The sequence below is a fragment of the Pristis pectinata genome, chromosome 5 (assembly GCF_009764475.1).
Source record: "Pristis pectinata isolate sPriPec2 chromosome 5, sPriPec2.1.pri, whole genome shotgun sequence".
NCBI classification, from domain to species: Eukaryota; Metazoa; Chordata; class Chondrichthyes; order Rhinopristiformes; family Pristidae; genus Pristis; species Pristis pectinata.
The window spans coordinates 74803980-74817770 of record NC_067409.1 but is presented as its reverse complement, the minus strand read 5'-3'; positions in this window follow the sequence as shown (position 1 = coordinate 74817770).

The window sequence follows — 13791 nt, the reverse complement described above, 5'->3', positions numbered from 1 at the left end:
TATAGAGTGGTGGATGCTGGAATGCGTTGCCTGATAGGGTGGTGGAGGCAAATTCATTGGGGACTTTTAAGAGGGGCTTGGATGGGCACATAAATGAGAGGAAAATGGAGGGATATGGGCATTCTGTAGGTAGGAGGAATTAGCTATGTTGGCAATACACTGTGGGCCGAAGGGCCTGCTCTGTGCTGTACTATTCTATTTTCTATGTTCTCAGTGTTTTGCCTATGGAAATCAAGCTACATGGGAAGAACTTCGCAATGAGTTCATTTTATATCTTCTGAGCTGTTTCCTTCTCTTAAGTTGTTGCTACTATTTTCCAGCTCCAGAAAATATGTTCAGATTGCACAGAGACTTTTCCAGTATGAATTAGGAATACCTCCTCCTGACAGTCCTTCAAACAGCCAAAACTGCAAACTCATCTGCTTCCCACCTTTCAATACATTTCTTAATAGTTAAAATTTTATCCAGAATTTCCACTTCTTTTGTTGATGTCTTGCAGAAACCAAGATGCAGTTGCCTTGAAATGGGATCCAGAAGTATCATATTTATTTTGCTGCTCAAGAGGTCTGCTCAATGAAAAAAAATCAAACATAAAGGAAAATTGTGGACTTACTGTGAGTTGCTTATGGTTAGTGATTTTTCACTCCAAGTCTGATGCGCTAATGTGTATCCCAGCACCATACAGTGTAAGTTAGTAAATTGGTTCATTATTGTCATATGTACAGTGAAAAACCTTGTTTTCCATGCCATCCACACAGATCATTTCATCACATTAGTACATCGAGGTAGTATAAGGGAAAAGCAATAACAGAATGCAGAATAAGGTGTTACAGTTACAGAGAAAGTGCAGTGCAGGCAAACAATAAGGTGCAAGGCCATGACGAGGTAGATTGTGAGGTCAAGAGTCCATCTTATTGTACAAGACTGCACATGATAGGTGTTGTAAAGTACGATTCTGTGCTGAAGCCTTGCTTGCAATGGTTTAGACTTTTGGCTGATCCTTACAGAATGCTCTGTTATTAAGATAGCTGGTCATGCTGTGGCAAGATCGAGGAGGAAACTGTCATAGCATTGGATCAGACCTAAAGCTGGCCTGAGCTCTGTAACATTTTTGGGTGTTGTGGCTTTGATCATGGATTCAACTTACTCTTTAACTGGCTGCAGCCCATTTTCATTTCCTCACAGATCCAAATAATCAGTTCCTTCTGGATGAAGACACATTGGCCTTGCTCAGTACTGCAGTAGGCTGAAGATTTTTTATAAACACCTCTCCTTGATTAATTGAAGGTTCTCTTCTCCTATGGTTGCTACAATTAGAAGATTATCCTGATTGCACAAATAATGTTGGACCCTGCAGCATATGATCCACTTGGTGTCAGTTTCACCCAACATGAGCAACAAACAATCTGCTGGAGGAACTTTGCAAGTCAAACAGCATATGTGGGGGGAAAGGAATTGTCAATGTTTCAGGAAGAAAACCTGCATCAAGACCCTTCATGTGAACTGAAGGATAGAGAAGAGATAGCCAGTATAAAGAGGTGAAGGGGAGGGCTGAAGCGAGAGCTGGCAAGTGATAGGTGGAATCAGGTGAGGAGCGGTGATAGGCAGATGGAGGACCAGAGAATGGCAATAGTGACAGAGGCTGGGAGGTGATAGGTGGAGGCAACAAAGGGCCGTAGGTGATGAAATTTGATGGGAAATGGTGGAGCATGGACAAGTAAGGGAGGTGGGGTGTTTGTATTTCATGCACTGACCGCTGAAGGCAAGCACGCTGTGCACCTTATAGATCAGCCCTCATCAAACTGAATAGCAGGCCAGGCTTGAAGGCCGACTGAGGTGATCACTCTGGAACTTTCTCTGAACATTGACGCAGCCCTGAGCATAGTTAGTCACATGACACAATCCTTAAGAAGTTAAAGCCTTAAAGCAACAATAGCGCTTAAGTAACGCTATTACAGTGCCACTGACCTGGGTTCAATTCCGGTTGCTGTCTGTAAGGAGTTTGTACATTGCCCCAAGTCTGCATGGGTTTCCTCCGGGTGCTCCGGTTTCCTCCCATATTCCAAAGACGCATGGCTTAGGAAGTTGTGGCATGCTACGTTGGCGCCGGAAGCATGGCGACACGTGCAGGCTGCCCCCCAAGAACACTTAACACAGAGATGAATTTCACTGTGTGTTTTGATGTACATGTGACTAATAAAGGTATCTTATTTATCTTATCTTATTATTTATACAATACTTGTAAAATATTCTTCAGAACGCAGCCTAACTTCATCTAAAACTGAACCACACATAGTTGTCAGCAAAGATTTCACGAAACCATCCTATTCCTCATTTCCTTCTAATTTAAATCAAAAATTAATTTACATTGAGCAGTTTTATATCACTTAGGAAATTTTAGATGTATTTATTGATTTTGATTTACCATAGTTACCAAACATTCAAAGTGTAGCACATGCTTGCCAGAAGGAGTTCACTTTTAGATAGAGAAATGGGGGGCTATGTGGGAGGGAAGGGTTAGATAGATATTAGAGCAGGATAAAATGTCGGCACAACGTGGTGGGCCAAAGGGCCTGTACTGTGCTGTAATATTCTATGTTCTATACTACAGCCTTCCCAATAGCCAGAGGGAGATAGAGAAACAAATATGTCGGCAGATTATGGAAAGATATAAAAACAACAGGCTTAGTGAGTGACTTTAATATTGACTGTAACTTCCTTAGTGCCAGAGACTTAGATGGGGCAGGATTTGTGAGGTGCACCCAAGAGGGTTTCTTGAAACAGAATGTAGATAATCCAGCCAGGGAAGGGGCTATACAAGACCTTGTATTGGGAAATGAGCCTGGCCAGGTGATTAGGGTTTTAATGGGAGAGTATTTTTGGAACATTGATCCTTAAGTTTTAAGATAATTATGGATAAGGATAAAACTGGATCTTGTGGGAAAGTGCTAAATTGGGGGAAAGCAAATTACAACATTATTAGCCTGGAGCTGGGGAGATTACATTGAGAGCAACTGTTATTGGGCAAGTCCACATCTAACATGTAGGAGTCGTTTAAAGACCAGCTGATCAGAATTCAGGACCAGCATGTGCCAGTGAAGAAGAAAGACAAGGATGTCAAGGTTCATGAACCTTGAATGACAAGGGGTGTTGTAAATTTAGTCAAAACGAGAAAGGAAGCATATGTAAGGTTTAGGAATCAGACAGGGCCCTTGGGGAATATAAAGAAGGCAGGAAAGAACTCAAACAGGGAATCAGGAGGGCCAAAAGGGGGCCATGAAATGTCCTTGCAAGTAGGATTAAGGAAATCCCAAGGCATTTATATGTACATTAAAACAAGAGAGTAGCTCGGGAGAGGGTAGGACCACTCAAGGACAATGGAGGGAATTTATGTTTGGAGCCAGAGGAAGTAGGTGAGCTACTAAATGAGTACTTTGCATCATGTATTCAACAAGGAGATGGACATAGAGGGATAGTGAGATCAGTGTGGGTATATACTAATATTCTAAGGCAAGAAGGAGGAGATGTTGGGTCTATCGAAGAACATTAAGATGGATAAGCCACCAGGACCTATTGGGATCTATCTCAGGTTACTGAGCAAGGCAAGAGAGGAGATTGCGGGGGCCTTGACAGAAATCTTTGTATCCTCTCTAGCCACAGGTGAAATCCCAGAGAACTGAAGAGTGGCCAAAGTTGTTGGTTTGTTTAAAAAAGGGATAATCCAGCAAATTATAGGCCAGTGAGCCTTACATCACTGGTAGGGAAGCTATTGGAAAGGATCTCATGGATAGGATTTACTCAGATTTGGAAAAGGAGTGGGGTATTAGGGACAGTCAGCATAGCTTTGTGCAGGGCAGGTCATTTCTTACAAAGTTGATTGGGTTTTTTGAGGAGGTGATGGAGATGATTGATGAGGGTAGAGTGGTGGATGTTGTCTACATGGACTTTAGTAATGCATTTGACAAGGTCTGTCATGGTAGGCTGATCCAGAAGATTAAGGCGCATGGGATCCACAATGACTTTGTGTACTGGATTCAAAATTAGCTTAGAGGGTGTTTCTCTAACTAGAGGTCTCTGATGAGTGGTATTCTGTAGGGATCAAGGCTGGACCTCTGTTCTTTGTAATATATTAAATTATTGGACAAAAATCTGGATGGGCTGATTAGTAAGTTTGCAGACAACACAAAAATTGGAGGATTTGTGGACAATGAAGAAGGTTGTCAAAGGACATAGCAGGATATAAATCAGTTGGAGATGTGGCAGAGAAATGGCAGATGGAGTTTAATCCAGACAAGTGTGAGGTGTTGAACTTTGGGAGGTCAAATGTAAGGGGAAGTATAAAGTAAGTGGCAGGACCCTTAGGAGCATTGATGTACAGAGGGATCTTGGGGTGCGTGCATTCCTCCCTGAAAGTGGCAAGTAGACAGGGTGGTAAAAAAGGCATACAGCATGCTTGCCTTCATGGGTTGACGAACTGAGTATAAAAGTCGGGAAGTCACGTTGCAGCTGTATAAAACTTTGGTAAGCCCACTTTGGAGTATTATGTGTAGTTCTGGTCACCGCAATTCAGGAAGAATGTGGAGGCTTTGGAGAGGGTTCACCAGGATGTTGCCTGAATTAGGGAATATCAGCAATTAGGACAAACTTTGGTTGTTTTCTCTAGAGCACTGGAGGCTATGGGGAGACCTGATGAAGTACATAAAATTATGAGTGGATACTCAGTTTTTTTTTCCCCCAGGGTAGAAATGTCAAATACTAGAGGACATAGCTTTAAGGTGAGAGGGGAAGGTTTCAAGGAGATGTGTAGCATTTCATTGGAGCCTTGCCTACTCCATTGTTGTATCTTTGATGGAAACATCATTTATCCAGCAAAGATATGGAGCAGAGCAAGCTCCAAGCAAATCCAGCATCTGCAGAATTGCTTGTGTCTCCAAGCAAATCCATCCTTGTCCATTTTACTTCACCACTAAGAGAGCAAGGAGAAGATGACAAACCATATGTCAGCCTAATCTAAATGACCATAGGCAGTACTGATTGCACTAGCCCCAGCTGCAAGTTAACAGTACGAGAAACATGCAAGTTGTGTGTCGTGTCACTTCACTGTTGTATGCTGATGATGAGAACTTGGCACTCCAAATCCACTGTCTCACTGTACTCTCCCATTAGATGAAGCAGCAGAAATAAGTGCCTGACAAAAACATAATGTTATGGGCAGGTCTTCTTCATAAGAATATAAGCTGTTGTCCATCCTGAACTCTTCTGAATGTTGCTAAAGCCTCAACCTTTCACACTCGACACTGCTCTTCACTGCTACAGTATGGTGCAGATAAACTCCCTTCTCAGGCCTTCCTTTCACACAGAATACAGATATAAATCACCACACATAATGAGCACATACATTAATACACAAAGTAAGCATTTAATGTCACAAGCCAAAATGCATAATGCTGCAGGATGTCCATCTGTGGACATACAAACATTTACATTCACCACTGAATTCAATCAGGCACAAAACAATTTTACGTTCTATTTACTTATTTTGCATTTAACTTTGGCAAACGTACACAGAGCAATCAGAAAGTTTGTAGTTAACTGCTGGCACTTGGGAAAAAGCAGCCAATTAACTGGATACATAGATGACACAACAGCAGTGTAAATTTTGGCTCAAATATTTGGTAGTGCTCCAAACCAAAAGCAATGTTATCTTTCATGGACTCCCGAATGCAATTATTTATTCCCAGAAACCTCATGCTTTAATTGCTGTTTTCAGTAATGATTAGTAGATCAAAGTATAACATTTTCAGGTAGGAGAAATCTGCTTATCGGAACACACAGTGGGTTCAGTGCATTATTGTCCCTGCATGGCTGATGTGTGCTGCTGGAGTAATTCTGCCATGGTTACAATAGCAGACTGTTACTACTCACATACAGGAAACAACGAGAAGAAAACAGGATCTGGATGGCTCCGGCCTCACTAACCCAGAATTCTAGGAAGTTTTTGCACTTTAAGTGGCCTTGTGGCCTGTTAGATGTCTGCAACCCATAAGGTCAAGTGATGTTGTGTTACTACAGAAACGCTTCAGAAGGAATGCAAGTCTTCACAATAAAAAGTATACACTTGGGCTCTGTACCAGTTCTGTGGTCACAAAGCCTTTCATTTTCACCTCATAGAAGATCAACCAGCGTGGTATTGTCCCATATACATAGTAAAATAAGAGAAAAGGAGCAGAAGTGGGCCACTCTGGCCCTCAAGACTGCCCCACCATTCAAATGGCTGATCTGCCCCAGGCTTCATCTCCTCAATGGCAGAGTTCTAATCGTAATTATTACTGAAAGTCATATTTCATAATGACATAGAAGGAGGCCATTCAGCCCATTGAATCTATGCCAGCTTTCAGAGAAATCCCTTAAGTCCCATTTACCAATTTACTTCCCTGTAACTTATTCTCTCCCACGGGCCCATTAACTTCACCCTGATTCTCCTGCCAACCACTTACACTATGGGTAATCTACAGTAATCAATTAACCTACCAACCCACACATCTTTGGGATGTGAGAGGAAACCAGGGCACCTGGAGGAAACCATGTAGGCCACAGAAAGAACATGCAAACTCCCACAGACATGCAATGGAGGTCAGTATTGAATCTAGGTCACTGGAGCTGTGAGGTAGCAGTTCTACTAACTGTGCCACTATGTCACTCATACTTGCTGTACAGCTTTATAATGCTGAGGCAGTATATTTGTGAATGCATGTGTTGAGGCTGAGATGAAAGTAGAGGCTTTGCAAAACTTCATGCACACTTATACTTTTCAAAGTTTACTGAAACATTGTAGGACAGGAAAGATTATCTTTTCACTACACTTGGGTATAAAGAATTACCAGCGTTCAGTAAGGAGTGGGAAAGCAATCATACTTCTGCATTGGACCATGGCTTTAACATTTTCAATGGTGTTTTAAACAGCAATAGTGCAACAGAGTTAATGTCAAATCAGTGATTCTGTATTGATTCCACCAGAAAGAACACTGACAACACACATTTTGGAGAGCAGAAATGCTTTTAGTGAAATCCTCTAGACATCTTGTTTAATTTTTCATGGACAAATGCAAGAAATCAGTTTTATGGAATAATGTGAGCAAAATGGTGACTGTTCCACTCACCATCACAACTGCAAATTCTGGCTCATATGACTTTGTCTAGATTTTATTTCTCATCTACTTAAGCCTCTGTGAAGTGTTTAAGAGATTTGTTTTTTCATCAGTAAAACAGGTTTATGAATCTGTTGTGGTTTATTATAGATTTTTGAGAGGGTAGTCCTGGCATGAAGTCTTTACTTCACTGATCTAATCAGGGTCATCAAGCAGTTAAAAATTAATTCCAATTGTTCATCTAATTAAAAAAATATTGAGGACACAAAAAAGTAGGAGCACAAATAGGCCACCAGGTCCCTCAGCACTTCCCTACTATTCAACATGATTGTGGCTGATCTATATTGGCTTCAACTCCTCTTCTGTGCCATTTCCCCTTCAGTTCCTCAAACTATCAAATATTTGCCTATCTCCATCCTAATTACATTCCCTCTGGAGCAGGGAATTCCAGAGCTTAACTACTCCCTGAAGGACTAAATTTCTAAGGACCCTCAGTTTTAAAAGATCGGACTTTTATCCTGTTGCTTTGACCCTTGGCAATATTAAATGACAATATTCATGTAGCCAATATGGTTGGGAAACTGACCCTTCAGTGAGTCTGTGCCAACCTTCAAACACTCATTTACACTAATCCTGTGACATCCTCCCCACGCTCCCATCAACTCTTCTAAGATTCTACCATTCACTAGGAGTAATTTACACCTAATTAACGTACCATCCTACCCATCTTTGCGATGTGAAAAGAAATTGGGGCACCCAGAAGAAACCCACACAGTCAGTGCTCAAGGTAGCGATTGAACCCAGGTCACTGGAGCTGTGTGGCAGTGGCTCTACCAGCTGCTCCACTGTACTTCCTAGTCATTGAATGATCTAATGGAAGATGCTCATAATTATACAATCTGAAATTCCTGTTGTTTATAACCCCCTCTGTAGGCTAACCACCATCTCAGTAACCTCACAATTAATTGTTAATCATGTGGCCACCCAGCTGAGATTGCTGGGTGCAGTGAAGGCTTCAGTAGCTGCACCTAAGATCAGAAATTGCACTTCATTCCTGGACCCTGTCAAAACTCTACAAATAAGTAACAATTTACATTTGTATAGCTCCCTTAATATAGAAAAGAACTTCCTAAAACACTTCAGATCTCTGCATTGCTCCATTTGCAGATACTCGTGTATCTCCCATTTCCTTCACATCGCTATTGGTTACCACATGAACCATTCTCAGACAGCTGAGTTACACTCACTGCTAAGCTTACGCAATAGGGACTGCACTTTCTTGGATGATGCAGCAAGGAGAGGAAGGGAAAGAGTTCAAGCTGGCAGGATTGGGTCCAATTATGGGTTTGGCCGTACCTTGGCACCTCCTGCTCTATGTGCTAATGACTGATCCGGAGTAGTTTTGGGGTAACACAAACATGTTGGTTGGCACCAGTTCAGGTAGAACTAGAATCACAGAGTTGGTCCCACCTTTCTGCATGCCAGGGAAATTGGCCACACCTGTTGCTGCCCAGATGCTGGTGGTGCATTAAACTGATCCCTTGCGTTCAATCAGGACTTCATCGGATCTCCCCCTCCCTCTGTACATCGTATCCCAGGCCTGACCTTCCTGCCCTCCCTCCTCTGCCCTTCTTCTGTCTTCTCTCCACCCCTTCTCTCCCCTGTCCCCAATATCTGAGCACTTCCACTCCTCCCCCGCCCCTGTCTTTCCATCCTCTTTCCCCTCCCCTCTTTCCCCTGCAGGAAATCGCAAGAAGTTGATGCTTTTCTGTTGGCGTCCATGAGGAATGCAGCAACCAACCACAGATGCAGTACCAGTAAAGAAGTCTTCAATATAAAGTTTGAGACTTTTGCATTTCAAGAGTAACCCCTTGATATAATCAGGACTCTCCATCTGACCCTCCTTGCAAAGATGCTGTGTACCTCTCCTTTCGATCAATCTTCCACCCTGCTGGAAATGTTAAGACCAGTCTCCCTGGGTTACAACCTGAACAAGGTTTACAAGGTATCTATAGAAAGAGAATAATTATTTCCTCTAGAGAGAGTCATGAAGCAGGGAGTAGAGTTCACAGACTTAAAGATGTTGGCAGAAGACCAAACGGGCAGATGAGGAAGAATTATTTCCAGCAAGCCTATAGGATCTGAAGGTCTTCCTTTAAGGGCTGTAGAATTCGATACCATTAACAACTTTAAAGGTACGGTGGTTGGGTGGTATTTGAGGATGAAGAATGTCTACAGTGATGGGAAGAAAGCAAAGGATTTGGGACAGCAGCAGCATATTTGCCCAAATGGCCTCCTTTCAGCTGTAGGTTTCTACAGTCCTCCCATTTGACAACCAACAATAATATTCACATCCATGACTACAAGCTGAATTCACTTCGTATGACCTCATAGTCGACACCCATGGTGGTAGTGTTCTCAGGGGAGGCTTCCTGGGGGAGCAGTGATGCTGGAGTTAGTACTACACTTGAGGTCATCAGCACAGTACATGCAGTCACTCCATCCAATTAAAGCTCTAAGCACATTCTGCCAACTCAGCCTGTGGGTTTTGTGACTGATAACTTTGGCTCGGAATGTGGAGTGCCCTTACTGCATTTAACAGCCACACAGTAATAGTTAGTGATTTATAAGAATTTTTGATCCCAGTCTAACCCTGAAATACCACAAAATCTATAATGTCATCTCACAACATCCATTAGGTGTGGTGATGGAAGGTCCTTGTGCTATTTTTAGCTACATTTCCTGCAATGCACAGATTTTAAAAGATCTTCCCCCTTTTATCCCAAGATTTATTCAAACTCTGCCTAAACAATAAGGAATTAGTAGCGGCAAACTGAATTATCATGTCAAGAAGAGTGGTCTTCCTACAGTTAGGCCTCTGAAAGCTTTTTGTTTTTGTAATTCACAGAATCAACAGAAAAATTACTCTCAATCAGGAACCACATTAAAAAGTTATAACCTATCAAGGGCAGCTATTTTGTTTTTCAGCACAATCTGTTATCAACTGACAGTTTACATGTCAGGTTGGTTTCACTTTGACAATCACTCATGGTTCACAGGGTCGGAAACTTCTGTGGGAAGGTGAGACGTGAATGGATCCTTTTCTAAAGTTGGGGTGGAAACATTGGTCTAGATTCACAGCATATTTCTTGCCTTGAATGTGATTCATGCTTTCTTAGACACAATATTTGAACATTTCCTTGGGTATATTTTGTGACTGCATGCTCCCAGCATCAAACCCCATTCATGTGAGGCAAAAGATGGAGTTGTTCTCGATCTGGACTATTTCCTGTGCTCACCTCTTAGAGTCATAGACTTATACAGCACAGAAACAGGCCCTTCAGCCCAACTCATTCATGCTGACCAAGATGCCGGTCTAAGCTTGTCCTATTTGCCTGCAACACACCAGAAAAGAGGAACTCAGCAGGTCAGGCAGTATCTGTCTGTCGATATTTTGGGTCGAGACCATTCATCTGCCCGTGTTTGGCCCCTATCCCTCTTAGCATTTCCTGTCCACGTACCTGTCCAAATGTCTTTTAAATGTTGTTATTGTACTTGCCTCAACCACTTTCTCTGGCAGCTCATTCTATAAAAATACATTACATTAAAACCATGAGGACATTAATTCTTACATTAAAACTATGCCCACTGTTATTTCTGTGGGCCTGTGGTCGAATTTAAGCTCTAGGCCTCATTGCTACTGTGGCTGTGCCTGGAGCCGACTGCTCCTCAAGTGGCGACCAGTCCCCAGACGGTGGATCATGAGGCTCCACCCCCCAGGTCACCCTGATGGACTTTTGACAGCTTGCTGCTGTCAAAGGTCTTTGAAGCGTTTTTAGGTATCTGAAGATCAAATATTTTCAAGTTCAAGTTTATTGTCATGGGGATACATACCCAGGGTAAAAATGCCATGAAAATCAGTTTTTTTGCAGCAGCAGCACAGTACATTACAAACATGACAGACATAAATTATATAAACTTAAACTAACATAAATTATACATTATTTACAGGCCATAATAAACAAAAAAAACATAACAACATTAGTGCGAGTTGAGGGAAATATAGTCTGAGGTAGAATTAGGGTTTTTCAGGTTGGGTCTAGAAACTGATGGCAGTGGGGAAGAAGCTGTTGTTGAACCTTGAGGTGTGGGTCTTCAGGCTCCTGTACCTCCTGCCTGATGGCAGCATCGAGAAGAGGGCATTGCCTGGATGGTGGGGATCCTTGATGATGGATGTCACCTTCCTGAGACATCGCCTCTTTTTGTAAACTGTTTAATGGACTTAAATAATTAAAAATACATGTTATGAAAATATAATGAGAAACATTGAGTAATTAAAAAGAAACAAATCACTTATCTTCGCTTGTCTTTTCCGTGCAGTCAGCCACCCCATTGAAGTGAATGGAGTGGCTTCAGAGCCAGGCATTAGGAATATCTGTGGCCTCGCCTCAGGACATTTGGGCTCCGTCCCAGGCTCCACCAGCACAGGAAGAGTTCCAATCCACCAACGTTTGAGCTGCAGCCCATTGCTGCTTTCTATGTTGAAATCGGTAGCTGCGGCAGTCCTGACAAGCTGAGTCTGCACTGCACCTAGCCCACGATTCTCCGAGCAGTGAAGAACATTGGAGCCCACTATCAAACCTCAGCCCTCAATTCTACATCCTTCATAATGCAGTGAGAGAAAACTTGGCAGCAGTCTCCAAGAGCACTCAAAGGCGTAGATATCAGCAGCCTCAGTCAGTAGCCAACATCATCCAACAAAAGATGTAGTCACAAGGAAGGGCACCATGCACTTACTTTCTCAGAAGGTTAAGGAGGTTTGGCATGTCACCAAACACTCCAACAAACTTTCACAGATGTTATTTTGAAAGTATTCTGACTAGTTACATCATGGTACAGCAATTCGAATGCATAAGAATGGAAGAAGCTGCAGAGAGTAGTCCTCAGCCCAATATATCACAGGCACATCCCTCCCCACCATCAGAAGTATCTAAGTGAGGCAATCATGAGGATACCATAGTATCTACCTGACTATTAGAAAAGCACTGGGAAGAAATTTCCTACACTTCCTCAAAACAGTCATGAAATCCCTCACATCCACCTTGGAGAGCACCTGAGACCTTGGTTTCACAGTTCAGCTGAAAGACGTCACCTCTGGCAGTGCAGCACTCCTTCAGTACTTTGTTAGGATGTCAGCCTGCGTTTTTACAAAGTCTCTGAAATGGATCAAAGACACAATACCATCAAATAAATGACGCCTGTACAGCTAAATTGCTGCCAACTAAATGTCACAGGCCCTTTAAGCAACCTCCACTCCTTATATTAAATAAAGTTCATAAGTGTACATTTTAATATTTAGTGCTCCCAATGTAGAGTTTTACTTGGCAGGCTGACAAGTTGAGAACTTAGGCACAGGTGTTCATAATTCTGATGTAGCATGTGGCTTTCCATTCAAAATTAATAACCAGAAATTCCCATGGGTTTGAGTCTGTGTGCTCACATTTCCAATATACACTTCTATTGGATTGTGAAACTTGAGGTTTCTTGTAGTATGGAAATCACCAAAATACAGACAAACAAAAGTTGAGGAGAAAAAAAATGATCCCGTAATAGCTGTGGGGTCACTTAGGCTTTGTAATTCATATCCAACAACGTGTCAGCTGTGTTTAAAACTGGGATTTGCTTCCTTTGTCTTTTAATCGGTATGCTCAAGTCACTGTTGAGTTATGTGTCATTCTCAAAACCTTCGTACAATGCGACGTGGATGAGTTGTCTGGTGATTGCGCTACAAAGGAATGTACCAGAACAAACCCAGCTGATGGCATTCGATTCATAGCCATTAGTTGGTGCTGACCATGAGTTAGTGTCTAAACAGCATTTTACTTAACTGACCTATAAGTTTCCAGTTTCTTAAAATATTCTGACTGACAATGTCTTGCTTGGATACTGCACTAATGTTGGAGTAAAGGGAGAGGGAAAGGATCCCAACTTATGAAATGCTTTCATAAGCTCTCAGAGTGCTGCACAGTCATCTTTCCAATGCAACAACTTCCCTCTTAGTCACCCTTGTGGTCAAGGACTGCTTGCTTCCACATGAGACCTATGAGTTTTGAGGTGGCTGATGAGGCCAGTGTGAGACCTGCAGGCTCTGCCATGGATGGGACAGGAGGTAGCTGATGGGACAGCTGGGTGGGTAGTTTGGGAGGTGGTGCATTCCTCCCACTATTTATACAGGACTTCTGTGCACTTGTGCTTTTTGGTGCTCCTTCTCCATTCTGGGAGGTCATGGGCTGAGGTTCCCCTACATTTGTAGGGATAATGCACTTTTTCAAGGAGGGTTTGAAAACAACCTTGCATACTTTCCTCTATCCACTTGAAATAACATCTGTTACAGGGGTCTGGAGTTGGGCATACAAGCCCGACAGAACCAAATGAGTATGATTAGAGACTGGAAGAGACTGCAGGTGCTGGAATCTGGGTATCATTAGACCCTCACTGCTAGAACTGTTGGCCTGGGAGAGGGCACTGACATTAGTTCTCCCAGTGGATTTGGAGGACTTTTCAGGAACAACACTAGTGGTATTTTTCAATGCCTTGAGGTACCTGCTGTTGGTGGTCCAGATCTCAGAAGCATGCAGGAGGA